We start from the raw sequence: 27,686 nt of genomic DNA on the forward strand, positions 1-27,686 counted from the left end.
ATTCTGAGTTAGTTTCTGAATTCTGAGTTCTAACTTGATTGCACTGTGGTCTGAGAGACTGCTTGTTATTAATTCTGTTCTTTTGCATTTGCTGAGGAGTGATATACTTCCAATTATGTGGTCAATTTTAGAGTAGGTTTGATGTGGTGCTGAGAAGAATGTATATTCTGTGGATTTGGGGTGTAGAGTTCTGTAAATGTCTACTAGGTTTGCTTGGACCAGGTCTGAGTTCAAGTCCTTGATATCCGTGTTAATTTTCTGTCTCTTCGATCTGTCTAATATTGACAGTGGAGTGCTAACATCTCCCACTATTATTGTGTGGGAGTCTAAGTCTCTTCATAAGTCATTAAGAACTTGCTTTAAGTATCTGGGTGCTCCTGTATTGGGTGCATATATATTTAGGATCATTCGCTCTTCTTGTTGCATTGAGCCTTTTACCATTATGTAATGTTCCTCTTTGTCTCTTTTGATCTTTGTTGGTTTAAAGTCTATTTTATCAGAGACTAGAATTGCAACTCCTCCTTTTTTTTTTTGCTCTCCATTTGCTTGGTAAATCTTCCTCCATCCCTTTATTTCGAGCCTATGTGTATCCTTGTATGTGAGATGGGTTTCCTGGATACAGCACATTGATGAGTTTTGGCTTTTTATCCAATTTGCCAGTCTGTGTCTTTTGATTGGGGCATTTAGCCCATTTATATTTAGGGTTAATATTGTTATGTGTGAATTTGATTGTGCCATTTTGACACTAGCTAGTTATTTGCCTGTCAGTTGATGCAGTTTCTTCATTGTCTCAATGCTCTTTACCAATTGTTACCTTTTTGGAGTGGCTGGTACTGGTTGTTCCTTTCTATGTTTAGTGCTTCTTTCAGGAGCTCTTGTAAGGCAGGTCTGATGGTGATGAAATCTCTGAGTTCTTGCTTGTTCGCAAAAGATTTTATTTCTCCTTCGCTTATGAAACTTAGTTTGGCTGGATATGAGATCCTAGGTTAAAAGTTCTTCTCTTTAAGGATGTTGAATATTGGCCCCCACTCTCTTCTGGCTTGTAGGGTTTCTGCTGAGAGATCTGCTGTGAGTCTAATGTGCTTCCCTTTGTGGGACCCGACCTTTCTCTCTGGCTGCCCTTAGCATTTTCTCCTTCATTTCAACCCTGGTGAATCCAACGATTATGTGCCTTAGGGTTGCTCTTCTTGAGGAATATCTTTGTGGTGTTCTCTGTATTTCCTGAACTTGAATATTGGCCTGCCTTGCTAGGTTGGAGAAGTTTTCCTGGATAATATCCTGAAGAGTATTTTTCAGCTTGGATTCATTTTCTTCATCACATTCAGGTACACCTATCAAACGTAGATTAGGTCTCTTCACATAGTCCCACATTTCTTGGAGAATTTGTTCATTCCTTTTTGTGCTTTTTTCTCTAATCTTGCCTTCTCGTTTTATTTCATTGAGTTGATTTTCGACCTCTGATATCCTTTCTTCTGCTTGGTCAATTCGGCTGTTGAAACTTGTGCATGCTTCGTGAAGTTCTCATGTTGCGTTTTTCAGCTCCATCAATTCACTGATATTCCTCACTAAGTTGTTCATTCTTGTTATCATTTCATCAAATCTTTTTTCAAGGTTCTTAGTTTCTTTGCATTTAGTTAGAACATATTCCTTAAGCTCATGGAAGTTTCTCATTACCCACCTTCTGAAGTCTGATTCTGTCATTTCATCACACTCATTCTCCGTCCAGCTTTGTTCCCTTGCTGGTGAGGAGTTGTGATCCCTTGTAGGAGGTGAGGTGTTCTGGTTTCGGGTGTTTTCCTCCTTTTTGCGCTGGTTTCTTCCCATCTTTGTGGATTTATCCACCTGTCGTCTGTGTAGTTGCTGATTTTCAGATTGGGTCACTGAGTGAACATCCAGATTGTTGATGATGAAGTTATTTCTGTCTCATAGTTTTCCTTCTAACAGTCTGGCCCCTCTGCTTTAGGACTGCTGAGGTCCACTCCAGGCCCTGCTTGCCTGGGGGTCACCTGCAGCAGCTGCAGAACAGTAAGGGTTGCTACCAGTTTCTTCTTCTGCTATCTTTGTCCCAGAATCATGCCCGCCAAATGTCAATCTGATCAGTCCTTTGTGAGGTGACTCTTTGGATATATGGGGGTCAGGGAGCTGCTTGAGGAGACAGTCTGTTCTTTATAGGAGCTCAAGTGCTGAGCTGTGAGCTTCGTTGTTCATTCAGAGCTGCTAGGCATGTACGTTTAAGTCTGCTGCAGCAGAACTCATAGACCGCCTCTTTTCCCAGGTGCTCTGTCCCAGGGAGTTAGGGCTTTATTTATGAGTATCCGTTGCATTGCTGCCTTTTTTTTTTTTTCAGGGCTGTCCTGCCCAGCAAGGAGGCAGCCTGGTTACTGCCTGCAAAGGCTTTGCTAAGCTGCTGTGGGGTCCGCCCTGCTGCTGGCTCTGCCCTGCTACCATGTGTATTTCCCTGAAGTCCTGTTTATATGGGTGTGGTTAGAACTGCCTCGGCAATGTTGGCCCACCTCTGTAATGGTGGACTCTCTCTGTTATGGCGGGTTGCCTTGGCAATGGCAGGCTGCGTCAGCAATGGCAGACTACCTCCGTAGGGGTGGAGTACCTTGTAATGGCGGATGACCCTTCCCCACAGAGCTGGACCATCCCAGATTTAGCTCAACCCTGAGCATTTCCAATTGCTGTTTTTGTTTGTTTGTTTGTTTTCGTGGGTGTGGGACCCGCCGAGCCTGATCACCTGGCTCCCTGCCTCAGAGCCCTTTTTTTTTTAAGTTGAAAGGTTGACTCTCTCCTAGGTGTTCCAGTCGCCTGCTAAAAGGGCGCTGGGATCTGTGTGATTTCCCGTGCAGTGACCCACTGTGCTGGCTGAAACAATGTTGCTGCCCAGGAATCTCCTGGCCTGGCTTTATGTTTCAGTCCCATTTAATCAGATGAATGGGCTAATCTGCCTTCCTGGATCTCCAATTGCCAGTTTAACAAGGCAATGAGACCAGTGTATTTTGTACGGAGAGCCACTGCGCTTCGGTGCTGGCCAAAACAGCCACGCTGGCAGAAACAGCCATGCCAGCCAAAACAGTCATGCTGGTGACCCATGGGGCTCCTCCACCTGGAAATCTCCTGGTTTGTGGGCAATAAAGATCCATCTGGAAATGCGGAGTCCACTCGTCCTCTGTGCTTTCACTGGGAGTTGCAATCCTGAGCTGCTCCTACAGCACCATCTTGAATACACCTACATGTAAGAATCTTTTTAGGGTAAATATCTAGGAGTAGAATCACTGGGTTGTAAGGAATGCCAAATAGTGTTCCAAACAATTCTACTGCTTTACATTCCCTCAAGTAACATGGTTTTCATCTTCCCCAACTTTTTCATCATTACCAACCCGCTGGAGGATAAAAATCCTTTCATTTATTCTTGATTAATGTTCAATTAATTCGTAAGTTCAATATTAAAATTCCTTAGTTAAGCCCCCACTTACAAAAAAATTATCTTAACTATTTTAAACTATATTGAGAAATTTAAGATATATGTTTATCTGAGCCACTTCAAACAACTAACAAGGCACACTTATAATTCAATGAGTAAAATCTAATATTTATAACTATGATTAGTCTAATGAATGCCATTCATTCATGTGTTAAATCAGGGCTATCTTAAACATTCAAGCACTATTTAAACATTTAATTATCTTACATAGTTCAAATTAAAATCTTAAGTATAACATCAAATTGTCTTGAAGTTCCTTAATTTAAACCACAAGTTAATAAATCAAATCTTTAACTTTTTAAATACTTAAAATAACAGGCCATGGGTGTTTGCTCAAGCCTGTACTATCAGCAGTTTGGGAGGCCAAGGTGGGAAGATCACTCGAGGTTAGAAGTTTGAGACTGGCCTGGGCAACATAGTGAGACTCTGTTTCTACAAAAAATTGAGTGTAATGGTACATGCTTATGTTATAGTGAATCCCAAGTTTCTCTTCAAAGAATCAGTATGTCAGTATGTTCAGCTCTCTTATTCTTTCTCTATTTTAAAGTTTAACTTCCTTGTAATTCCAGTAAACGACCTTCTCCACCAGTTCTAAACATAGTTCACATCTGTTCCCTCTCCCCATACCCCCGATCCTGACTCATCTGATCACCTGTTCACCCCTGGCTACCGGCTCTGACATGCCTATAACTGTCCTTCTCCCCAAAACACCCACCCTGACACTCTAGCTCAAACCCCTGCTCTTTTTAAAATAGCCAATCGGGATTAATCTAGCTTGTGCAGCTTAACCCTAGCCAATAGGGGCAACACAGCAGTAGGGATGACACCCATCAGGCATAAGTATCCCATCCCCCCTTGTCCAAGTGTGTGGCTGCCATTGCTCCACCCATATGCCGGACCCTTCTATAGAAGTAAACGGTCTTGCTGAGAGGACTTATCTTCTAGTGCTATTTCTTTTGCAGCATCAGAATTCTACTTATAACATCTATAACCCCAGCTTCTTGGGAGGCTGAGGCAGGAGGATCTTTTGACCCTGAGAGGTCAAGGCTGCAAGGAGCCATGATTGCACCACTGCACTCCAGCCTGGGTGACAAAGCAAGAACCTGCAGCAACAAAGAAAAAGAACCGACAAAAATAGTAGCAGTAATTACAAAATGTATCACTAAACCTAATCATTAAGAATTGATTTACTTCATCATTGTAAATTGACTTATCTATGAGGCATACACATACATATATGTATATGTTTACATACATGTTTGTGTGTATATAAATAAACACACACACATATACACACACACACACATATATATATATATATGATCATGGGCAGGCTAGAGATCTCAAACTGCTTTATCAACCACTGGTTAGAGATGATACCTCAGTCAAAATTAGATGTTACTTCCAAGACCATTTTATCAAAGAAATAACCTAAACTATTGAGTTCTTATTGGGACTTCTGCTTGTTCTGTGTATTTTGTAAATTATTGCTTCATAATAAACTCCCCCAAGACTTAGTGGCTTTAAAAAAAACCCATCATTTTGCCAGGTGTGGTGGCTCACACCTGTAATCCCAGCACTTTGGGAGGCTGAGGCAGGCAGTTGACGAGGTCAGGAGATTGAGACCATCCTGGCCAACATGGTGAAACCCTGTCCAAACAAACAAACAATAAACTATCATTTTATACCTGATGTATTTTGAGTCAGTAATTCAAGCAGAAATTGAATAGGTGATTCTTCTGCTCCATAAGGCTTTAACTAGAAGGTAATTTGGTGGTATTCAGCTGGTGACTGGGTTGTGCTTGGTGGGGAGGGTCCAAAACAGCGTAAACTCATTTGTCCGGTGTCTTCATGTGGATGACAAGGAGGCTGGGCTTTGGTAGGATCCTCTTCACATCCACTCTCCTGCAGAGTAGTTAAACTCCTCACATAGCTGATCAGAGATCCAAAAGGGAGAATTTCAGGAAGCCCAAAAGAAACCCCTCAGCTTTTTACGACAGTCTTAGAAATTCCAGAATGTTATTTCAGTGTATTCCATTGATGAAGCATGTCACTAAACAAGTCTAGATTAAAGGATTAAGGAATTAGAGCTCATTTCTCCATAGGAGGAATGTCAAAGAATTTGCAGCCATCCTTAATCCACCGCAGCTGAGCTCTGCTTGCTATGTCAACTGCTGAGAGTATACTCAAGCTGATCCTCTAGAATTTAATTTCCCAGGAAATGTGTTGCTAACATTATTTCAAATTTCACATTTTCTAAAGTTTTACAGTAAATGTTTTCAAAACTTAATTACCTGATTTGGCAAATAGGATTGTGCACTTCCCACCAGATTGCAGCTCATCTTTTAGTGACTTATTAGAGTTAATTTAATTTTATGCTTCACCACTATCTCCAATCTGACTTAGAACGCTATTTAAATTTTTATTTTTATCTACTTTTTCAGGCACAATTATAACCATTACACTACATCTTTTATTGGGAAAGGTCAGTAGTTGTCAGATCCCAGAATGTTAGCACCAGATATGTGGTAAGACATCAGAGGATAAGTAGGGAAGCTGGACTAGAGGCACAGGAACTACTAACTGGTAACATATTTCTATTCTCTAAGCAGGCAGCAGAGTTATTGGATGTAAACCTGGTCAAGGATTGGTAGCAATGGTTATTTCAGTAGCAAGCAGTATGAGCTGATACTTTGTATCTGGATTTCAAAACAGGGCTCCAGAATACCTGTGGATTTTGGACGACTCTGAGAGTCCCAGTAATGACAGAATGAATTACCATCCACCCTCATTAATTTGAGGTTTAGAATTGATTTTAAATTGCCTTTAAAAAATAACATGATATTTTTTGCACACCTGAGCTTGTGGAAAAGATTCACACTAGTCTTAGCTGGAGCCTTAATAATCTGCCAGTTTTCTTAATACTCTGCCAATTATTTGGTGAAAATCCTCTCTCTCACCCCAAGTAGCTAATACAAACTTCTACCATTCTCAAGGCCCCTACTCTCAACTGATAGCCATTTCCTTCTTCACAGGAAACTTAGTATCTTGTCTATCTAATATGGTTTGGCTGTATCCCTTCCCAAATCTCATCTTGAATTGTGGCGCCCATAATTCCCACATGCTGTGGGAGAGATCCCGTGGGAGGTAGCTGAATCACAGAAGTGGGTCTTTCCTGTGTTTTTCTTGTGATAATTCTTGTGGTAGTTTGCATGAGATATGATGGTTTTATAAAGGGGAGTTCCCCTACACAGGCTCTCTTGCTGCCATGTAAGATGTGACTTTGCTCTTCATTCACCTTCAGCCATGATTATGAGTCCTCCCCAGCCATGTGGAATGGTGAGCCAATTAAACTTCTTTCCTTTATAAATTACCCAGTCTTGTGTATGTCTTTATTAGCAGTGTGAGAACAGACGAATACCATCTGTTCCCTAAATTTACCTATGCCCATGTGCATTCTTCCCTAATTAATACATGCCTTCTTTGAGTTTTAGATAGAAAGATTCAAGTTAAATCCACAGAAGGCTGAGATAAGAATATAGTGTGGGAAGAGGATAACCTACCTTAAATAGAAAAGTTAGAAAAGACTTCTTTAGACAGGTGCAAATTGATACCTGAAAAAATAAGGACCTAGCCAAGAAAACAGCAGAAGAATGAATCAGGCAGAGAAAGACAAAAGCCCTAAAGCTGCAGAGGTGGGTTCTAGGCAATCAACAACCAGTATGGATGAAACGCCATGGGCAAAAGGGAAAATGGAAAGAGTTATCATTGGAAATATGGATAATACATAGGTCATATAATGTTTAGGTCATAGTAATATGGATAACACATAGGTCATATAATGTTTAGGTCATGGTAAGAAGTGTGGATTTTATTTTAAGTACATATCACACTAAGATTTATGGGTTAAGTAATCAGAATTTGGGAGGATGCTGGATTGGTTGACTGAGACAAGGAAGTCTGAAGGCAGGAGGGACAGGTTTAAGCGAAAACAAAGGTATCTATTTTGGACATACTGAGTGTCTGTGAGACACCCAAGTAGATATATCAGTTAAAATTTAAATCTTACATTAGGAAGAACGTTCCACATCGGCATTTAAATTAAATGCTTGTATGATACAACTCTACCTAATAGAATATGTGAAAATAAAAGTTCTGGGCTGGGCATGGTGACTCACACCTGTAATCCCAGTGCTTTGGGCTGAGATAGGAGTATTGCTTGAGGCCAGGAGTTCAAGACCAGCCTGGGCAACATACATAGCAACACCTTGTCTTTATTAAAAAATAAAATACAAAAATTAGTTGGGCATGTACCTGTAGTCCTTGCTACTGAGGAGGCTAAGATGGGAGGATTGCTTAAGCCCAGGTGTTTCACACTGCAGTTAGCTATGATCATGCCACTGCATTCCAGCTTGGAAAACAGGGTGAGACTCTCTCTCTCAAAAAATATTCTGAGCTGGAGATGTAAATTTTGGATTCATCAGTCTATAGACAGGGACTAAAAGCACTGTTAATAAAGCTAGGCACAGTGGCTTACACCTATAACCTCAGCACTTTGGGCAGCTGAGGTGGGCAGATGGCTTGTATCTAGGAGTTTGAGACTAGCCTGGGCAACATGAGAAAACCCCATCTCTACAAAAAGTAGCAGGGTGTGGTAGTGCATGCTTGTGGTCCCAGCTACTTGGGAGGCTAAGGCAGGATAATTACCTGAGACCCGGGAAGTAGAGGCTGCAGTGAACTGTGGTTGTGCCACTGCACTCCAGCCTGGGCAACATAGATCCTGTCTCAAAAAAAAAAAAAAAATGCACTAGCAATTAATGGTAATTAATGATATTACTCAGAAAGAAAATGTATTTTAAAAATATATGAATGACCCTAGAACTGAACTGTAATTAACTTGAATATTTAGAGAAAAGATAAACAAAGAAAACAGACTGAGAAGGAACAGCTAGTGAAGTAGTTGAGAAATGAAGAGACAACAGTTTTCATGATTTCTCTAAAGACAACCAAGAAGAGTGTTCAAGGAAAAGGTCTTTAAGTACTTTATAAGATGCTAAGAAGCTGGGCTAAATGAAGACAGAGACATACCTTTTACATCTGACAGCATGCACATCACTGGTGACTCTAATAAGAATAGTGCCAGTGGAGTGATGAGTATAGTAACCAGTCAGGTCTGAGTTGAAGAATCGATAAGAAGTGAGAAATAAAGCTAATTTTCCACAAGTTTAACTGTGAAAGGATTCAGAGAAATGGTGGTGGCTAGAGGATAACAGATAGTGGAAGGCTTTACAAAATATTCTCTTAAAATGTGGATAGGAAAGAGTGGTGATACAGGCAGGGAAGGTAGAACTGAAAAAGATGAAGGCCTTGAGGAGAGGAGAAGTAGGATCCAGAAGACAAACGGTGGAAGTAGAAACATATCCTTCATTGTTACAGAAGGAAAGAAAAGATGGCATACATAGTTAGGTTTACAAATTTTGATAGTGGGAAGATGAGAGTACTCCTGTCTGATGAATTCCCTAAAATTAAATATAAAATATTGTCATTAGGGTCCTCAGGCGAGTGTGAAGGAAGGTATACAATAACTGACTCAAAGTGGGAAACTGCACTTACTTGGTAAATAAAATAATACTGCCAGGTCATGTTGAGTGTCTCAGTTGAAGTTTAAAATTATGAATTTAATGTGAAAACTCTCCTACAGTGCACAAAGAAAAACCTCTCCTCTCATACACATAGAAAATGCATATACAAGTAATTTCAGTTGTAGTACTATTTGTATTATCAAATGACAGAAAACCAAAATGTTCATCAACAGCAACACTGTCTCAAAAAGTGTTACATTTTCGGGGTACTACTACATACTGAAATACTATGTATCTTATTAAAAGAAATAACTAAATTTGTATGTGACAATAGGAAAATAATTCTATGATATATAATTGAGTGAAAAGAACAAAGTGCAGAATAATGCATACCATACTGCTCATGCTTATATTTAACAATACAGAAGAGAGAGAAGGGAGATATAAATTTGAGGTCTTTGAGGAAACCAAATAAACCAAAATCTTCCCTGCTAAAATTCTGAACAATTGAGAAGGGAGACAAATAAGATAGAAGAAGCCAAATTATCACATTTATTAACCTGATATATTAATGACTATACTTTATATGTGCGGGCAAATGAGTTTCCTAATACCAAACCCCAGAATGAGCGTATTCACCCACCCACAGTGCAGCACTGCAACAGGGCAGGTCTCTTTCCATCTTGGCACAAGGTCAGAGGTTTACAGAGAAATGTATGGGTTTATTACCCACCTGCAGAGAGTAGGCTAAAAAAAAGGAATTGGGCTGAGTATACAAGTATATTCTTCCCAAATTTTCCAATCAGACAAGTTTCTCCACCTCTCCAAGCAGAATGAATAAAGAAGTAAAGCTAGGTATTATCAAAAGAATCATCATAACAATCACCTATAGAATGTAAGCTAATCAAAGAGGAAGGTAGAAGAAAGAAGGGATTGATTAATCATGAACATCAGTGGGTCAAGGTATTGAGAGTCTGGATTAAATCAACAAATTGTGGCTGTAGGAGTTCTACAGAAAAAAAAAGCACAAAGGATAAAAAGATATTGGTGAAAAAGTCAAATATTTCAGCCAAGATTTCAGAGATAGTGTAAAACTTTGGTTCTCATAAATTTGGGAAATGGATATAGGAGAGTGCCCAGAGTGAAATGCAAGACAAGGCGTTAGAGGTAAGATCAAGGAACTGAGAAAGCAAGTGTAGAATGGGTTATCTGCATGAATAAAATTTTAATCAGAAAAAGCAGAAGGAGGCCGGGTGCATGATTCACGCCTATAATCCCAGCACTTTGGGAGGCTGAGGCAGGCAGATCACAAGGTCAGGAGATTGAGAACATCCTGGCTAACATGGTGAAACCTCGTCTTTACAAAAAATACAAAAAATTAGCCAGGCATGATGGCACACATCTGTAGTCTCAGCTGCATGGGAGGCTGAGGCAGGAGAATCTCTTGAACCTGGGAAGTGGAAGTTGCAATGAGCCAAGATCACACCAATGCACTCCAACCTGGGCAACAGAGCAAGAATCTTGTCTCAAAAAAAAAAAAAAAAAAAAAAAAAAGCAGAAGGAGGTGAAATGTGAAATATGAACCAAAAGCTAAAGTTTCCAGTGGATGAAAGGGGAGAGAAGACATTAAATATTAGCAATAAGGTGGGAAGAAGGGGGAATGAATTTTGAGGAAAGAGATCATCTATAGAAAGATGAGCGTAAAAAGGTTTGAAAGCAACAATGGGACACAAAAATATCTATTCCAACTCTTAGCCCTGAGATACTCAGGGGGAGAGAAAAAACATGAAACAAACTCCTTCGAGCTAAAGAAGCATGTTCTAGCCCAACGCAAGGAAGCTAAGAAAACCTTGAAAAAAGGTTAGAGGAATTGCTAACTAGAATAACCAGTTTAGAGAAGAACATAAATGACCTGACGGAGCTGAAAAACACAGCATGAGAACTTTATGAAACATACACAAGTATCAACAGGCAAATTGATCAAGCAGAAGAAAAGATATGAGATTGAAGATCAACTTAATGAAATAAAGCATGAAAACAAGATTAGAGAAAAAAGAAAGGAAAGGAACAAACAAAGCCTCCAAGAAATATGGGACTATGTGAAAAGAACAAACCTATGTTTGATTGGTGTACCTGAAAGTGACAGGGCGAATGGAACCAAGGTGAAAAACATTCTAAAAGATATTAACCAGAAGAACTTCCTCAAGTCGGCAAGACAGGCCAACACTGAAATTCAGGATATACAGAGAACATTACAAAGATACTTCTCAAGAAAAGCAGCCCCAAGACACATAATCATCAGATTCACCAAGGTTGAAAATATGGAAAAAATGTTAAGGGCAGCTAGGGAGAAAGGTCAGGTTACCCACAAAGGGAAGCCCAACAGACTAACAGAGGATCTCTGCAGAAACCCTAAAAGCCACAAAATAATTGGGGCCAATATTCAACATTCTTAAAGAAAAGAATTTTCAACCCAGAATTTCATATCCTGTCAAACTCTCCTTCATAATCAAAGGAGAAATAAAATCCTTTACTGACAAGCAAATGCTGAGGGATTCAGTGCTCCTGAAAAAAGTACTAAACCTGGAAAAGAAAAACAAGTACTAGCCACTGCAAAAACATACCAAATTGTAAAGATCATCATCACTGGTCATTAGAGAAATACAAATCAAAACCATATTGAGATACCATCTCATGCCAGTTAGAATGGCAATCATTAAAAAATCAGGAGACAGATGCTGGAGAGGATGTGGAGAAATAGGAACACTTTTACATTGTTGGTGGGAGTGTAAATTAGTTCAACCATTATGGAAGACAGTGTGGTGATTCCTCAAGGATCTAGAACGAGAAATATCATTTGACCCAGCAATCCCATTACTGGGTATATACTCAAAGGATTATAAGTCATTCTACTATAAAGACACATGCAGACATGTTTATTGCAGCACTATTCACAATAGTTGAGACATGGAACCAACCCAAATGCCCGACAATGATAGACCAGATATAGAAAATGTGGCACATATACACCATGGAATACTATGCAGCCATAAACAAGGATGAGTTCATGTCCTTTACTGGGACATGGATAAAGCTGGAAACCATTATTCTCAGCAAGCCAACACAGGAACAGAACACCAAACACCACATGTTCTCACTCATAAGTGGGAGTTGAACAATGAGAACACATGGACACAGGGAGGGGAATATCACACACCAAGGCCTGTCGGGGGGTGGGTGACTAGGGGAGGGATAGCATCAGGAGAAATACCTAATGTAGATGATGGGTTGATGGGTGCAGCAAAACACCATGGCACATGTATATCTACTTAACAAACCTGCATGTTCTGCACATATATCCCAGAAAGTAAGGTATAATACAAATAAAAAAGCTTATTCCATTGATACCCTTTTCTGAGGTTGGAATCAGCCCACTTTAAAGAATCAACTGTGGAGATTGCCAGTTGTGTAGAATGAACAGTTTGTCCAGGGAGAATCAAATATCTCATAGCTAGTTTGAAAGGAAGGCAGATATAATCTTGAATGAGTCACATAAATTCATAAGGTGTTAAAGGCATGAAAATAAATGTAAAAATACCTAAAAAAAAAAAAACAGGTGAAATGAAAAACAGCTTTGACATGGGAGGGCTGCAAGAGAAGCAAAGACATCAGAGCTCAGGCCAATTTCCATTAATGCAAGGAACCTCAGGAAACAGGTTGATGTCATAAGGTATTTTGTTCATCGCAGAGTTAGACATGCTGGGGGCCATTTTGGAGGTCACGATGAAAGATTTCAGAAGCTGTAGGGCATTATTCACTTTGTACCTAATTCACAATTCATATAGAATGCAACTCCATGACTTCTGCAACTTGAAGGCCCTGGACATTGTAATTGGAGTAATATGAGAACAGACATGTTGAGGAAGCTTGGCCCAAATGGAGATTAACAGAGGTAGAGATGTGAGACAAGACAGAACTATTTCTTATAGTTTCTAAAAGGAGGGTAGGACTTGATTCTAACTTTAAGGTATCAATATTTTAGTTTGTTGATAATGAGCTTTGGAGTCAGCATTCATGATGGCTTCCCCAAGAAGTACTAAATCCTGAGATTCTTAGTTTCTAAATATTTCTCTAGTTAATCCTATTTTCCCTCCTACTCTGTTACTGCCATATTTCAGGATCTCATTTTCTTTTCCCTGGAGTTTTGCAGAAACCAGAGTCATTATTTGCCATGCCCCCACATACTAAACTCATTATTTACCTGGCATTTTCTACCCATGCCATGCTTTCCTACCCCCACATGCCTTTGTATTTGGTCTCTTCTCCTGTCTTGTCCTTTCTATCTTTGTTGTCCGGCTAACAATCAGTCTGATTTCTATCTTAAGGCCCATTTTGAATACCATTCTGTAAGGACTTTTTTGACTACTTTTACCACTTTGATTTCACAAATATTACAATTCCTCATCTGTGTCTCTGCTGCTTCACAGAAGTGACTTGTATTTGTATTTCTTCAATTATCCTGTAAATTCCTTGGACCAAAAGTTCTTTCATATATATCTTTCAGTCCATAGTCCTTCATACACAGTAAGTTCTCACTAAGAGTCTGTTGAATAAATAATGTGATGTATCAACGGATACTTCTGTCTATGTGTTTTTCACCAAAGGGTATCTCTTAATGTGTTTCCTCTTTACTTTCTCATTGACATCAAAGGTAGATGGTCCCTGAATTCTCTCTTAAGTTCAATCATAAACAAAGATCTTACTCCCAGCTTTTTAAGTCCATCCCAATGACTTCATCAGTTCTTTCATTTCCCTGTTTATCTCCACACTCTCTCCTTTTCAATTTGCTTTTTATTTTCTGCTGTCAAGTATATCAGGTTTCAGTTGTTCATCCACGGGATCACCACATTGACTCTGCTGCTCCTTATAGGTACTTCACTTGTGCCAGATCTTCCCAACCAATGTGAGCTGCAAAAGCATCTGTTTATTCTTCTTGTCCATCTGGTAATTGTCAGATTGCACATACAAACACATGCACAGAAACAAAAACAAAAAGTACACATCTTAAAGAAGAAAGGAAATCTTTTCCTAATATTTGGTAATTTTGCAACATTGCTGTACAAAAGTTAAGCCAAATTTTAGAGATTACTATTTATTTGGGCCCATTTAACATTTAGACAAAGGCCGCCTTCCTTCTCAAGCTGTGACTAATAAGCTGTAATGAATCTTTGGCCTTATAGTCACATATATAAAGTGTAGAGAATAGAGTTATTAATTTTTAATGAAAGACCCTTAAGAACCTGATGAAAGTATATAGACTCTCACCCCAGGACAAAACATACTGCCATTTTTTACTTAGTTCAGAGGTCCACAGATCTTGTGAAGCCTAACCATAGATCCAGTTGTAAAAATCCCTTCATCTAAAACGTTAGCAGTTATTAGAGATGGTTTGCTAATTTTTATTTTCTAATTTTCCTAAAATAAAAATTTGTGTTAAAACATATATATATATTTTAAAAACAAACCCATGCAATATGATATGCATAAAGGATCTTGTAAAATAAATTCATCATGTAGTGAACTTGTCAAAGACTGACAGATTTTGAATTGGGCATGACTGTAATACAAGGTACTTAGGTTTCCCATCTGTAAAATGGAATAATTAATGTTAATCAGTCATTATGTCATATAGGTTAATGTTTGCAAAATTCTAATAATTGTGATCTTTCTATGCTCTCCCTGGATAGTCTCTCTGTCATTAAAGTTGTAATTTTCTTCCCTAGTCTTGAAGCAGATATAATGCCACAGCTGTTTCTTCAGCTATTCTGTTTTCTGTGAATAAACACCTGCTTAGAATGTACCTAAGGAGTTATTTCTTTGTTTTTTGATAATTAAAGCACTGTTATGGTGATAGCCGACATCTGGATTCACTTTTAAAGACTTTGTTGTGTTTCTCTGCTCCTGGGAGACTCATGAAGTATAATGCATTAGATGGAAATGTGGTGATGTGCTTCATTTTGCAACAGCAGTTTTACTCTTGCTTTATTATTTCCCCACTGCAATGAGAAAGAGCTGCCACTCTGTTGCTTCTGCTAAGAGATTAGGAGAGCTGAGTTGAGCTCTAGAAATTTAATATACCATATAATGCCTGATTCATTTTTATTCTGGCTTTGACTTGATAAAGTCATTTGGGACTGCTATAAAGAATCAATATTGGCCCAGTTCCACAGTGGCTCATCCCAGCACTTTGGGAGGCTGAGGCAGGCAGATCACTTGAAGCCAGGAATTCAAGACCAGCCTGGCCTACATGGTGAAACTCCATCTCTACTAAAAATATAAAAATTAGCTGGGCATGGTGATGTATTCCTGTAATCCCAGCTACTCAGGAACCCGAGAGGCAGAGGTTGAAGTGAGCTTGAACCCTAGAAGCAGAGGTTGCAGTGAGCTGAGACTGCACCACTGCACTCCAGCCTGGGTGACAGAGAGAGACACTGTCTCAAAAAAAAAAAAAAAAAATCAATAAATGGTGCTGAAACAACTGTCCATCCACATGCAAAATAAGAAAGAAATATAGACACAAATTTTACATCTTTCATAAAAACTAACTCAAAATGTATCACAGATCTAAATGTAAAGTGAAAAAGTATAAAAGTTCCAGAAGACAACAGGGAAAAATCTAAGTGACTGTGGGTTTGGTGATGTCTTTTTGGGTACAATACTTAAAGCACAATCTATAAAAGAAAACACTGATAGTAGGACTTCCTTAAAATTAAAACTTCTGCTTTGTGAAATTCACTGTTAAGAGAATAAAAAAGGCTGAGCATAGTGGCTCACACCTGTAATCCCAGCACTTTGGGAGGCTGAGGTGGGAGGATTGCTTGGTCCCAGTTGCAGACCAGCCTGCGCAACACAGTGAAACCTAGTCATGGAGAGAGAGAGAGGGAGAGAGAGAGAGAGAGGTAGAGAGACAGAGAGAGAGACACACACACATGCAGAGACGACAAGCTATAGATTAGAAAAAAATATATTTGATAAAGGCCTGATATCCGAAATTATTAAAGAGCTGTTAAAAGCTAAGCATGAGAAAACAGCCCAATTAACAAATAGGCAAAAGATCCAAGAAGACACCTCACCAAAGAAAATATTCACATGGAAATAAGCTTATGAATGGGCACTCAACTTTATACATCAGGGATTTACAAAATAGAACAATGAGTTATCACGCACCTATTAGAATGGCCCAAATTCAAAACATTCACAACACCAAATATTGATGAGGACGTAGAACAACAGAAACTTTCATTTAATGATGGCGAGAATGCAAAATGGTCTAGCCATTTTGGAAGATAGTTTGACAGTTTTTTAGAGAACTAAACATACTTTTACCATTCAATCCAGCAGATGCACTTTTTGGTATTTACCCAAATAACCTAAAAACATATTTCAAAACAAAAGCCTGCACACAAATGTTTATGACAGCTTTATTCATAATTGCTGAAACCTTGGAAGCAACCAAGATAACCTCCAATAAGTGAATGAATACACTGATTCACAAATTCAATGGAATATTAGTCAGCAAGAAAAAAAATTAGCTATCATGCCAAAAAGGTATGAAGGAAACTTAAATGCATATTGCTAAGTGAAAGAAGCCAGTCGGAAAGGGCTGGCTACTATATAATTCTATCTGCATGACATCCCAGAGAAAGTAAAACTATGGAGACAGTGAAAAGATGAGAGGTCTCCAAGGGAACAACAACTAGGTGGAGCACGGAAAATTTAGGGTAGTGGAACTATTTAGTATGATACTGTAGTGGTGAATCCATGGCATACACATTTGTGAAAATCCATAGAATATAAAGATTAGGGTGGTGCAAAAGTAATTGTGGTCTTTGCCATTTTAATGGCACCAACCTAACATAAACATTGAGCCCTAATGTAAATCCACCTACCTCAACCTCCCAAAGTGCTGGGATTACAGGCATGAGCCACTGCTTCTGGCTTTCCTGGTCCCTTTTTTAGATGGAGTCTCACTCTGTCACCAAGGCTGGAGTGCAGTGGCATGATCTCAGCTCACTGCAACCTCTGTCCCCCAGGCCCACCTCAGCTTCCCTAGTAGCTGGGCCCACAGATGTGTGCCAACATGCTCAACTAATTTTTAAATTTTTTTGGTAGAGATGAGGTTTCACAATGTTGCCCAGGCTGGTCTTGAACTCCTGAGCTCAAGCAATCTGCCTGCCTTGGCCTCCCAAAGTGCTAGAATTACAGAAATTGGCCACCGTGCCCAGCTTACAAGCTCTTTTTGAGGATTTTCTTTCTCTTTCTTTTTTTGGTCTATACCTAGTGGCATTTCTGAGTTGCTGGCTTTTTCAGCTCCAATTCTGCAATATGTGAAGCAAAAAGAATATCCTAGGTATCACCACCATTTTGATCCTTGAGTCCTGAAGTCCCTAGGTGGTCTGCTTTCTCCTTTCTACCTTTCAGAGACTTTTTCTGTTTTATAAATAATGTCCAGGTTTTTTACTTGTACTTCTCTGCAGTAATACAGAAATGCCTGTTTATTCCATCTTCTCAAAAGCATTTTATGAACTTCTCTATTTCACTAAGGAGTTCTTCAGTAAGAATGTTGATGGTATCAGCTCCTAATTGTGTATGAAAAGATATACAGAAAGAAAGAGACAAGAGTTAAAAATGGCCAGTTGCCAAACAAAATTTAAAGGATATATAGAGGGTCCAGGGCTTGTTATGTCGGAAAATAAAACTTTCTATCTCCAGTCTCTCCAACTAAAATAAAGCCTGGTAGCCAAAGATAGGATTAAGGGTATAAATATAAGATCCTTTATACAGGTCTTTGAAAGAACTACAGTAATAACTATTAGATCTTATCAGCAGGGCAGAGGGTTTTGGAATTTTACAGTCATGGTCTTACAGAAACCTTTTCCCAAAGTAAAAATCTCTGTATATAGAGGCATGCTTTATTATTATTTGTTTAAGAGATGGAATCTCACTATGTTGCCCAAACTGGAATGCAGTAGCTATTCACAGGTGCAGTCCCATTACTGATCAGCACTAGAGTTGTGACCTGCTCTGTTTCTGACCTAGGTTGGTTTACCCCTCCTTAGGCAACCTGGTGGTCCTCTGCTCCTGGGAGGTTACCATATTGATGCTGAAGTTAGTGTGGACCCCAAAATAGCATGGTGCATTACAGCCCAGAACTCTTATACTCAAATGATTCTCCTGCCTCAGCATCCAGAGCAGCTAGGACCATAGGCACACACCACCATGTCTAGTGAGAGGCATATTTTAAAAACAATTATAGAGGCTGGGCACAGTGGCTTGCGCCTGTAATTCCAACACATTGGGAAGCCAAGGTGGAAGGGTCGCTTGAGCCCAGGAGTTTGAGACCAGCCCAGGCAATACAGGGAGACTCTGTCTCTACAAAAAAAATTAAAAAATTAGCTGAGTGTGGTGCATGCTTGAGGTCCCAGCTATCTGGGAGGCTGAGGTGGGAAGACTGCTTGAGCCTCGGAGGTCAAAGCTGCAGTAAGCCATGATTGTGCCACTGCACTCCAGCGTTGGTAAAAAAGTGAGGCTCTGTCTCAAACTCCCCAAAACCAAAAACATAATTATGGGTTGTGAGTTTTGGAGCATGGCATAGACTATAATCAAATGCATAGGAAACATAATTTTTAAGTAAATTGTATAGATAAAAATGCTATTAGCATGTCTTTAAAAGGACTGAGAGTATTCGAACATGCAAAAAGACCTTTGGATCCCTAACTTACCATTGGCAGAAAGCAGGTTAAGAAAGTTAGTCAGCTGCCACATGAGCTACTTAAGATGTATTCAAAGGATGATGGAGAATAAAAGATATCTCATAGTATATTGCTCAGAATCTAAAGCCAAAATTCACAGGACACAATGGAATACAAAGCCACTTCTAGAAAGTTAAGCTGGGCTCCAATCAAGGAATATTCGCTTTCCCAGGAATAGAGGGATCTGATAACATGTATCTAGAGGAATTTCAGAATTGCTCAGAACCAAGGACTGAAGTGTGCTAACTTTTCTCTTTTTGAATGGCAGTATTTATGTGATTTTCCACTCCTCATTTCATCACTAAATATTGGGTGTGTGAGGGACAAATAACTTTTTTCACTTTATAGATTTGCATATCAGGGAGTGCTGCCACATTGGTACCCAACATAGAACATGAAATTCTGAAGTATGAAACCATGACTGGATGAAAATTAGAGTATCTTGGAGTAGGAGTGAATGTATTTGTATGTGAGTGTATGGGAAAAGAGAATTATTATCTCATTCATCACCAGATTCATGGCTGAAGCCTCTACAACAAAAGAAAGATTAATAGGAGAAAAGCATAAACATTTCTTTAATATAAGTTTAACATGACACAGGAGCTTTCAGAAATATATAAATACAAATAGGGAAATTTGTATATATGCTATGATTGATAAAGACGTGGAAAGTTGAGAAATATGGACAAAAGTGGTGTGATCTCATGGTAATAAACTGGAGGGAACTTAGCAAGGCTTATTTGTTCAGATTCTTCTCTGTGACCCTGTGCCTTTAGGGTAAGGATGTTTCTTTCCTCTGAATATAGGAAAGGAATCTCTGACATGAGAGTAATATGATCTACTTTGGGGGAAGGTCAGGAAATTGATGTTTTATGGCCTGCTCCCGGAAAGGAAAGTGAGGGGAAGATGAGAGTGAACTTCCCGCTTCTGCTGTTTTCTCAAATGCCAAGATACAATATTTTGAGGTAGGACGAGGGATGATGAGGAGGGATGTAAGTAATTGTGGCCAGAGAATGGACTCTGGTAGATTACAAATATGGCTACAATTCTTCAACCCTTTCTATATCTATGGCCTATGCAATGTGACTTTGCAGTTTCTCCCATTAAGAGGTGGAATCTATTTCTTCACTCCCTGAATTGAGCTAGCCTTATTTCTTGCTCTGTTAATAGAATGCAGCAGCTGGATAACATGCAAGTTCTCAGTCTTGGCTTCGCTTTTGCTTATTCTCCTAGGCACTACCATTATGAAAATAAGCCCAGACTACTCTTCAGGATGATAAATGATACATAGCCTAGTCACTTCTGTTGCCTTAGATAATAGCTAGTCACCAGATATGCAAGTGAAGCTATCATAAACAAGCCAGCCCCTAGCCATTCTGTCATCTGAATACAGGGATTAGCCAAGATCAGTTGACACTAGCTCAGATCAGCAAAACTGCCTAGCTGACCAACACGTTCATGAGCAATGATAAATATTATTGTTTTATGTCACTGAATTTTAGATTAGCTTGTTATATATACAGCAGTATTGTGACAACATATAACACATATATGGAGTACTGAAGTAGCTATCCAACTGGCTTTCCTTGACTGCATTTCTGTCTCCTTTAATTTCTTCTCCATACTGCTCTAACAGTAATCTTTCTAAAGTGCAGATCTGATAATGTTTCCCTATTTAAAATTCTTCAGTAGCTCCCCAAGTTTTTCAAGACAAAGGTTTAGTTTCATATCATCATTTTTTTTTAACCTTTAAGCTCTGTTGGACTTGACAATAATTTAGTCTTAGCTAAGTCTACCTTATTTCTTTTAATTCACCTTGTGCTTAAGTTCAAAGTTCTCTGAATTCTGATAGGTCTAGAGTGAGCTTGGATATGGTTGTTTTAAAATATATTGACACGAGTTTTGATATTCCTCCCCTCAGGAGGTAGAACGTCTTCAAAAGGTAGAGGCTAATTCTTCTCCCCTTCAGTGGACTTAGTGACCAGGTTTTAATTAGTTCCTCTTATTCCCCAGCCCTACGTAATCATTAATCTAACTTCTGAATCTACAGACAGACACTCAATATTTAGAGCACTCATATAAATGGACTCATACAATTTGTGGTCTTTTGTGACTAGCTTCCTTCCCTTAGTGTGTTTCCATAGTTCATCCATGTTGTAGCTTGGATCAGCATTTAATTACTTTAAAAAAAAAAATAGAAGCAGTGTCTCCCTATGTTGCCTAGGCTGGTCTTGAACTCCTGGCTCAAGCAATCCTCCCGTTTCAGCCTCCCAAAGTGCTACTATTACAGGCATGAGCCACCATGCCCAGACTAATTCCTTTTTGTTATTATTATTTTATTATTCAATAATATCAATATATTATATGAATATACTAAATTTTTTATTCATTTATCAGTTTTCACTTTTTGGCTATTATAAATAGTACTGCTATGAACATTTGTGAACAAGTTGCTGTGTGGTTATACGTTTTCATTTCTGTTGAATATATACCAAAGAGTAGAATAGCTGGGTCACAGGGTAAATCTACATTTAACATTTTGAGAAACTGTCAAACTGTTTTCTAAAACCACTACACCATTCTTAAGAGCAATGCATGACAGGCCAATTTTTTGTTGACATTTTTTATTATCTTTTTACTATGACCATCCTGGTGGATATAACATGGTATCTCTTATGGTTTTGATTTGCATTTCCCTAGTGGCTAATGAGGGTGAGCATTTTCTCATGTGCTTATGGTTTATTTGTATATCTTCTGTGAAATGTCTATCCAGATCCTTTACTCATTTAAAAAATTGGGTTGTCTTTTTATTTCTGAGTAGTAAGAATGGTTTTTATATTTTGGATATAAATCCTTTAACCGATGGTATAGTTTGGATATCTGTCCCCTCCAAATCTCATGTTGAAATGTGATCCCTAATGCTGGAGGCAAGACCTAATGGAAGGTGTTTGGCTAATGGGGGCAAATCTCTAGGCAATGGCATGGTTATAGGCTCACATGAGATTTGGTTGTTAGAGCCTAGCACTTCCTTCCTTCTCTCTTGCCATGTGACATGCCAGCGCCCTTTCTCTTCTGCCATGAGTAAAATGTTCCTGAGGCCTCACAAGAAGCAGATGCTGGTTCCATGCTTCTTGTAGCGCCTACATACTGTGAGCCAAATAAACCTCCTCCTTTGTTTATATATTACCCAATCTCTGGCATTCCTTTAGAGCAAAACAAAACGGACTAACACAACCAGCACATTATTTCCAAATATTTTCTCTCATTCTGTGGGCTGTCTTTTCATTTTCTATTGGTGTCTTTTGAAGCACTAAAATTTTCTAATTAGATAAAGTCCAATTTGTCTTTCTTTTGTTTGTTTGTTTGTTTTGACTCTTGTGCTTTTGGTACCATATATGAGAAGACCCGGGCTAAGCTAAAGTTATGAAGATTTGCTTCTATATTTTTCTCCTGAAAATTTTATAGTTTCAGCTCATATATTTAGATCTATACCCCCTTTTGTGTTTTGAATGCTTCAAGGAAGGAGTCCAACTTCATTTTTTTGCATTTGTCCATCCAGTTGACCCTGTACCACTTGTTAAAAGACTTTTTGTTTCCATCATCTTGGCACCTTTGTTGAAAATAATTTGACCATAAATTTAAGGTTTATTTCTAGACTCTTAATACTATTTTACTGTTTTACATGCCTACTCTCATACCTACACACACTGTCTTGATTATTGTAGCTCTGTAGTGAGTATTGAAATGGGGTAATGTGAGCCCTCCAACTTTGATCTTTTTTTTCAAGATTGTTTTGGCTATTCTGGGTCCCTTGCATTTCCATATACATCATAGGATTGGCTTAAACATTTTTGCAAAAGAGGCAGCTGAAATTGTGATACAAATGGCACTGAATCTGTAGATCAATTTGGAGAGAACTGTCATCTTAATAGTAAGTCTTCTGATCCATGAATATGGGAGATATTTCTATTTCCTCCCATTTAATCTGAGAGGTCTTTTTAAATTTCTTTGAACAATGTTTTGTAGCTTTCACTATATAATTTTTGCATTTCTTTAACTTTATTCCTATCTTTTGATATTAATGTAAATGGAATTGTTATATTTTTATTGCTGTCATATAGAAATATGACTTGTATTTTGTATCATGCTGAACTTGTTCATTATTTATAACCATTTTTTAGTGGATTCCTTAGGATTTTCTATATTCAAGATGCTGTCATCTGCTTGGATTTACTCCTTCCTTCCCAATCTAAATAGCTTTTATTTCTTTTTCTTGCCTAACTGCCTTAGCTAGAACTTCCAGGATGATATTGATTAGAAGTAGCAAGAGTAAACATCTTTATCTTGTTCCTATTCTTAGGGGAAAAACAGTCATTTATCATTAAGTATGTTAGTTGTGGGTTTTTCATAATGCCCTTTATTAGGTTGAAGTTCCCTTAAACTCCTAGTTTGTTGAGTGTTTTTAATCATAAAAGAGTGTTAGATTTTGTTAAATGTTTTTTCTGTGCCTATTAGGATGATTATGTCATTTTTGTTTTTTATTCTATTGATACGATATATATAATGTTAATAGATGTTCAGAGATTAAAAATTAGCTTTGCATTCCTGGGATAAATCCCACATTTTTATGATATATAATTCTTTTCATATGTTTCTGGGTTTGGCTTGTGGATTAGTCCATTCTCATGCTGCTATAAAGAAATACCTGAGACTTGGCAATTTATACAGGAAAGAGGTTTAATTAACTCGTAGTTCTGCATGGCTGGAGAGGGCTCAGTTAACATAATCATGGGGGAAGGGGAAGCAGGCACCTGCTTCACAGGGCAGCAGAAGTGAGAGAAGTGAAGGAGGAACTGTCAAACACTTATAAAACCATCAGCTCTCGTGAGAACTCACTCATTATCACAAGTACACCATGCGGGAAACAGCCCCCATGATCCAATCACCTCCTTTCCTCAAGATGTGGGGATTACAGGTCCCTCCCTTGACACATGGGGATTATAATTTGAGATGAGATTTAGATAAGGACACAGAGTCAAACCATATCAGTTAGTATTTTGTTAAGAATTTGTTATATTTTAAATTGATTCATTTTTTTCAACCATTTAACAGTGGGTAAAGTACAATATATTCAAGTACTGTTGGCTAATTATTGCATTTGAGGATTCATTGAGTGCTAAAGATAATCTATAAGGTTTTGACATGTAGTGATTTGCATTTTGAGGAAGCATATGTTTAGTAAATTACATACCACAGGAACAGTGTACATGGTATCACTTAGCTAGTGAAACTAGCCAAAGAATATGCTTTCAAATCCCCAAATGGTTCTATTCTCTAATTTTTATTTTATCAGGCATTTTGGGAGCAAAATTATATGCTAGAGTAGCATACTTCACATGAAGCCTGTTCCTCTCAAGGCCCAGTTTTGGCACAGAAGCTTATTAAAACACACAAAAAAAAACCTGTTCAAAACCAAAAATAATTTTTTAAAACTTTTTTTTTTAACTCTTAAAGAACATCAAATGGGATCCAATTAAAATCTCACAGAACTTCTTAAAATCTTTTCCCCAGCCGGGCGCGGTGGCTCACGCCTGTAATCCCAGCACTTTGGGAGGCTGAGACGGGCGGATCCTGAGGTCAGGAATTCAAGACTAGACTGGCCAACATGGTGAAACCCCGTACCTACTAAAAAATACAAAATTAGCTGGGCATTGGTGGCTCACACCTGTAATCCAAGTTACTTGGGAGGCTGAGGTAGGAGAATTGCTTGAACCAGGACCCAGGAGGCTGAGGTTGCAGTGAGCCAAGATCACGCCACTGCACTCCAGCCTGGGCTACAGAGTGAGAGAGACTCCATCTAAAAAAAAAAAAAAAAAATCTTTTCCCCATTCTTTTCCCTCTCAATTGCTCAGAGCAAGCCACAATTAAGGGCTTTTGTCTTTTGCTTTTTTTTTAAGACAGAGTCTCACTGTGTTGCCCAGGATGGAGTGCAGTGGCGTGAGCTTCACTCACTGCAACCTCCGCCACCCGGTATTCAAGCGATTCTCTTGCCTCAGCCTCTGGAGTCACTGGGATTACAGGCACCCACCACCATGCCTGGCTAATTTTTGTATTTGTAGTAGAGACAGGGCTTCACCATCTTGGTCAGGCTGGTCTTGAACTCCTGACCTCAAGTGTTCCACCTGCCTCGGCTTCCTAGAGTGCTGGGATTACAGGAGTAAGCCACCACACTCAGTCTTTTTGTTTTGTCTTTTTTTCCCCCATCTCCTGCTTTTCTATATCCACTCATTTCACCTCTACTAGTAGAGAAGTTGTATATTTGTGGCCCATAGGCCAAATACATGCATTTAATTTAATAGTGTTTTACAAGCAAATTTAATTAGTTGTCAACATTTACAAGTTGGCAAATGAAACATAAAAATCTGTATTTGATTTGTGTTGAGAAATCTCTTAAAAATTTGAAGATTTGGGAAAATGTTGTCTTCATTTTACAACTGGATAGTAGTGAATAGTGACTGCCTTCTTCAAATATGACATGTCTCTGTAGTTTGCCAGTGTTTACACTCACTATTGTTTACTTATAGACAATTTTACTGTTTATAATATAGACCTGGCCCCTGCAGTTACTGAAGTTGGTGCTTTTTAATGCTGTCCTTTCCAATGTAAAGTAGCCTTTCTCAGATTCCTTCCAATTTTGCAACTTTTCTATTATATTGAATAGCATTAAAAAGGTCTGAGAGCTCAGCAGGATCCCTTGAGAACTCTCAAGAGTCCAGAGGTGTACTAAAGCTTTTTGGACACTATTAAGCATTAACAAAATCTCTGTGCAGAACCCTATCAGTTAGAGAAGAGAAGACTCACACAACGGATTAGAGTAACTTTGTATATGTAAGATCTCATTCTGGGATGGAAAGTCAGCTCTGAGACAGAATAAAAAGGGAGAATGCTCGGCCATCTGTGCCAGTGATTGTTAGAAAAGCAGTGATTTACAAAATTGGTCTCCTAGCAGAAGACAGAGGGATGGAGACAGAAAATACTATAGTAATATCAAGGGGACCTGTGAGAAGGAATTACAGCATCAGTGACTTAACATAAATGACATACATACCTCAGCTAATAAATTGGGAGTGGTTACTTTCTCTGGAAGTGTCTCCTATAAGGCTGCACAAATCTCTTGACTGCAGGGAAACATTTGTGCTTACTTTAGTCTGTTTCTGTACTCTACCCTTTAAATTTTTACTTGTATTTCTCAAAGACCTTAAATATCTTAGAGATACTGAGACAACTTTGTAGTATTTAATATTTGCTACAATTTTCTTCTAAAACACATTCTCCATCTCCTTCAATAAGAATAGATTTCATTGAGGCTGGGGGCAGTGGCTCCTGCCTGTAATCCCAGCACTTTGGGAGGCCGAGGTGGGTGGATCACCTGAGATGAGGAGTCCGAGACCAGCCTGGTCAACATGGAGAAACCTCCTATCTACTAAAAAAATACAGAAATTAGCTGGACATGGTGGCACATACCTGTGATCTCAGCTACAGGAGGCTGAGGCAGGAGAAATGCTTGAACCCAGGAGGTGGAGATTGTAGCGAGCCAAGATTGTGCCACTGAACTCCAGCCTGGGTGACAAAGTGAGAACTTGGTCTCAAAAAAAACAAAAAAAAAAGTAGATTTCATTAAAAATCCAAGCTAAAAACAAGACCACAAATCAAAAGCTGCATTTGCAATTCACGTACATGTTTGGACTTTTAGATTACATTTCAGCAATCCTGTATTTAACAATGGTAAGTAACATGTATGAAATTGGCAAAACAGAGTGAAGTCTGGTTGCCTAAATGTAATTATATACTCATTATTGTATAATTAATCTCTACTTGCTTTAAACCAGTTATTTTAGAAAGCAGATCTCCTTAGTAATTAATTGAATAATTTTTGGTTGATAACAATATTTTGATGTTAGATGGAATGCAATAACTTAGACCACCGTAGGTTAGCATACTGTCACTAAGGGGGTGTGTGTGTGTGTGTGTATCATATTGTGTATATAATATATATACACACACACACAAAATTTGCTCATTTATGTTCCTTCTCCAAGCCATTTGTTAATATTTGCATATGTAGACCAAATAAAACAGTATGTGTGCTTAAATACACATATACACACTCAGAACAATTATATATAAAATGCTTAGTTAGATTTCTGGCTGATAGTAAACCCTGAATAAATATTAGCTGTAGTTTTTGTAATTCTCATTAATATTCTCTCCCAAAGTTTCTTTACAGTGCTTTGTCTCACAAGTACTTGGATCTCATCCTCGCATGCACACATTTTCCTGTTTTGTTTGTTTGTTTTTAGTTTATTTTTTGAGACAGGGTCTGCTTCTGTTGCCCAGGCTGGAGTGCAGTGGTGGGATCACAACTCATCTCAGTATACAACTCCTGGGCTCAAGCGATCCAATCTCCCACCTCAGCCTTCCTAGTAGCTTGGACTACAGGCACGCACCACCATGCTCGACTAATTAAAAACAAAAAAATTTAGTAGAGACAAGGCCTCCCTATGTTACCCATGCTGGTTTCAAACTGCTGGACTCAAGTGATCCTCTGCCTCGGCATCCCATAGCGCTGGGATTACAGGTGTGAGCATATATTTCATCAAATCTTATTCCTACTCAACTGGACACAGACAGTTGCTGGACAAATATGACTTTCCTACACTGTTTAAATTAGTTTTGAAAACCTCCAAATAGCAAATCTCATCAGTTGCAAAACACCAAGTAATGCGTTGTGCTTCGCCCCGTTTT

The 27,686-nt window shown here is 38.7% G+C and overlaps 1 long non-coding RNA gene across 6 annotated transcripts in view; it reads right to left on the reverse strand.

Moving 5' to 3' along the window:
* LOC118154640 (uncharacterized) overlaps positions 1-27,686 on the reverse strand; it is a 57,968-nt gene that overhangs the window by 29,878 nt on the left and 404 nt on the right. For 3 of the 6 annotated variants that reach the window (XR_008482218.2, XR_013519374.1, XR_013519373.1), the window contains exon 2: positions 5,176-14,070. This is a non-coding gene — a long non-coding RNA (uncharacterized LOC118154640). Of the gene's footprint in view, positions 1-5,175; positions 14,071-25,989; positions 26,060-26,405; positions 26,527-27,686 lie in introns of all 6 variants that reach the window. The other 3 variants (XR_013519375.1, XR_013519377.1, XR_013519376.1) reach the window with 3 other exon arrangements.

This window comes from Callithrix jacchus, chromosome 6 (assembly GCF_049354715.1).
Source record: "Callithrix jacchus isolate 240 chromosome 6, calJac240_pri, whole genome shotgun sequence".
NCBI lineage: Eukaryota > Metazoa > Chordata > Mammalia > Primates > Cebidae > Callithrix > Callithrix jacchus.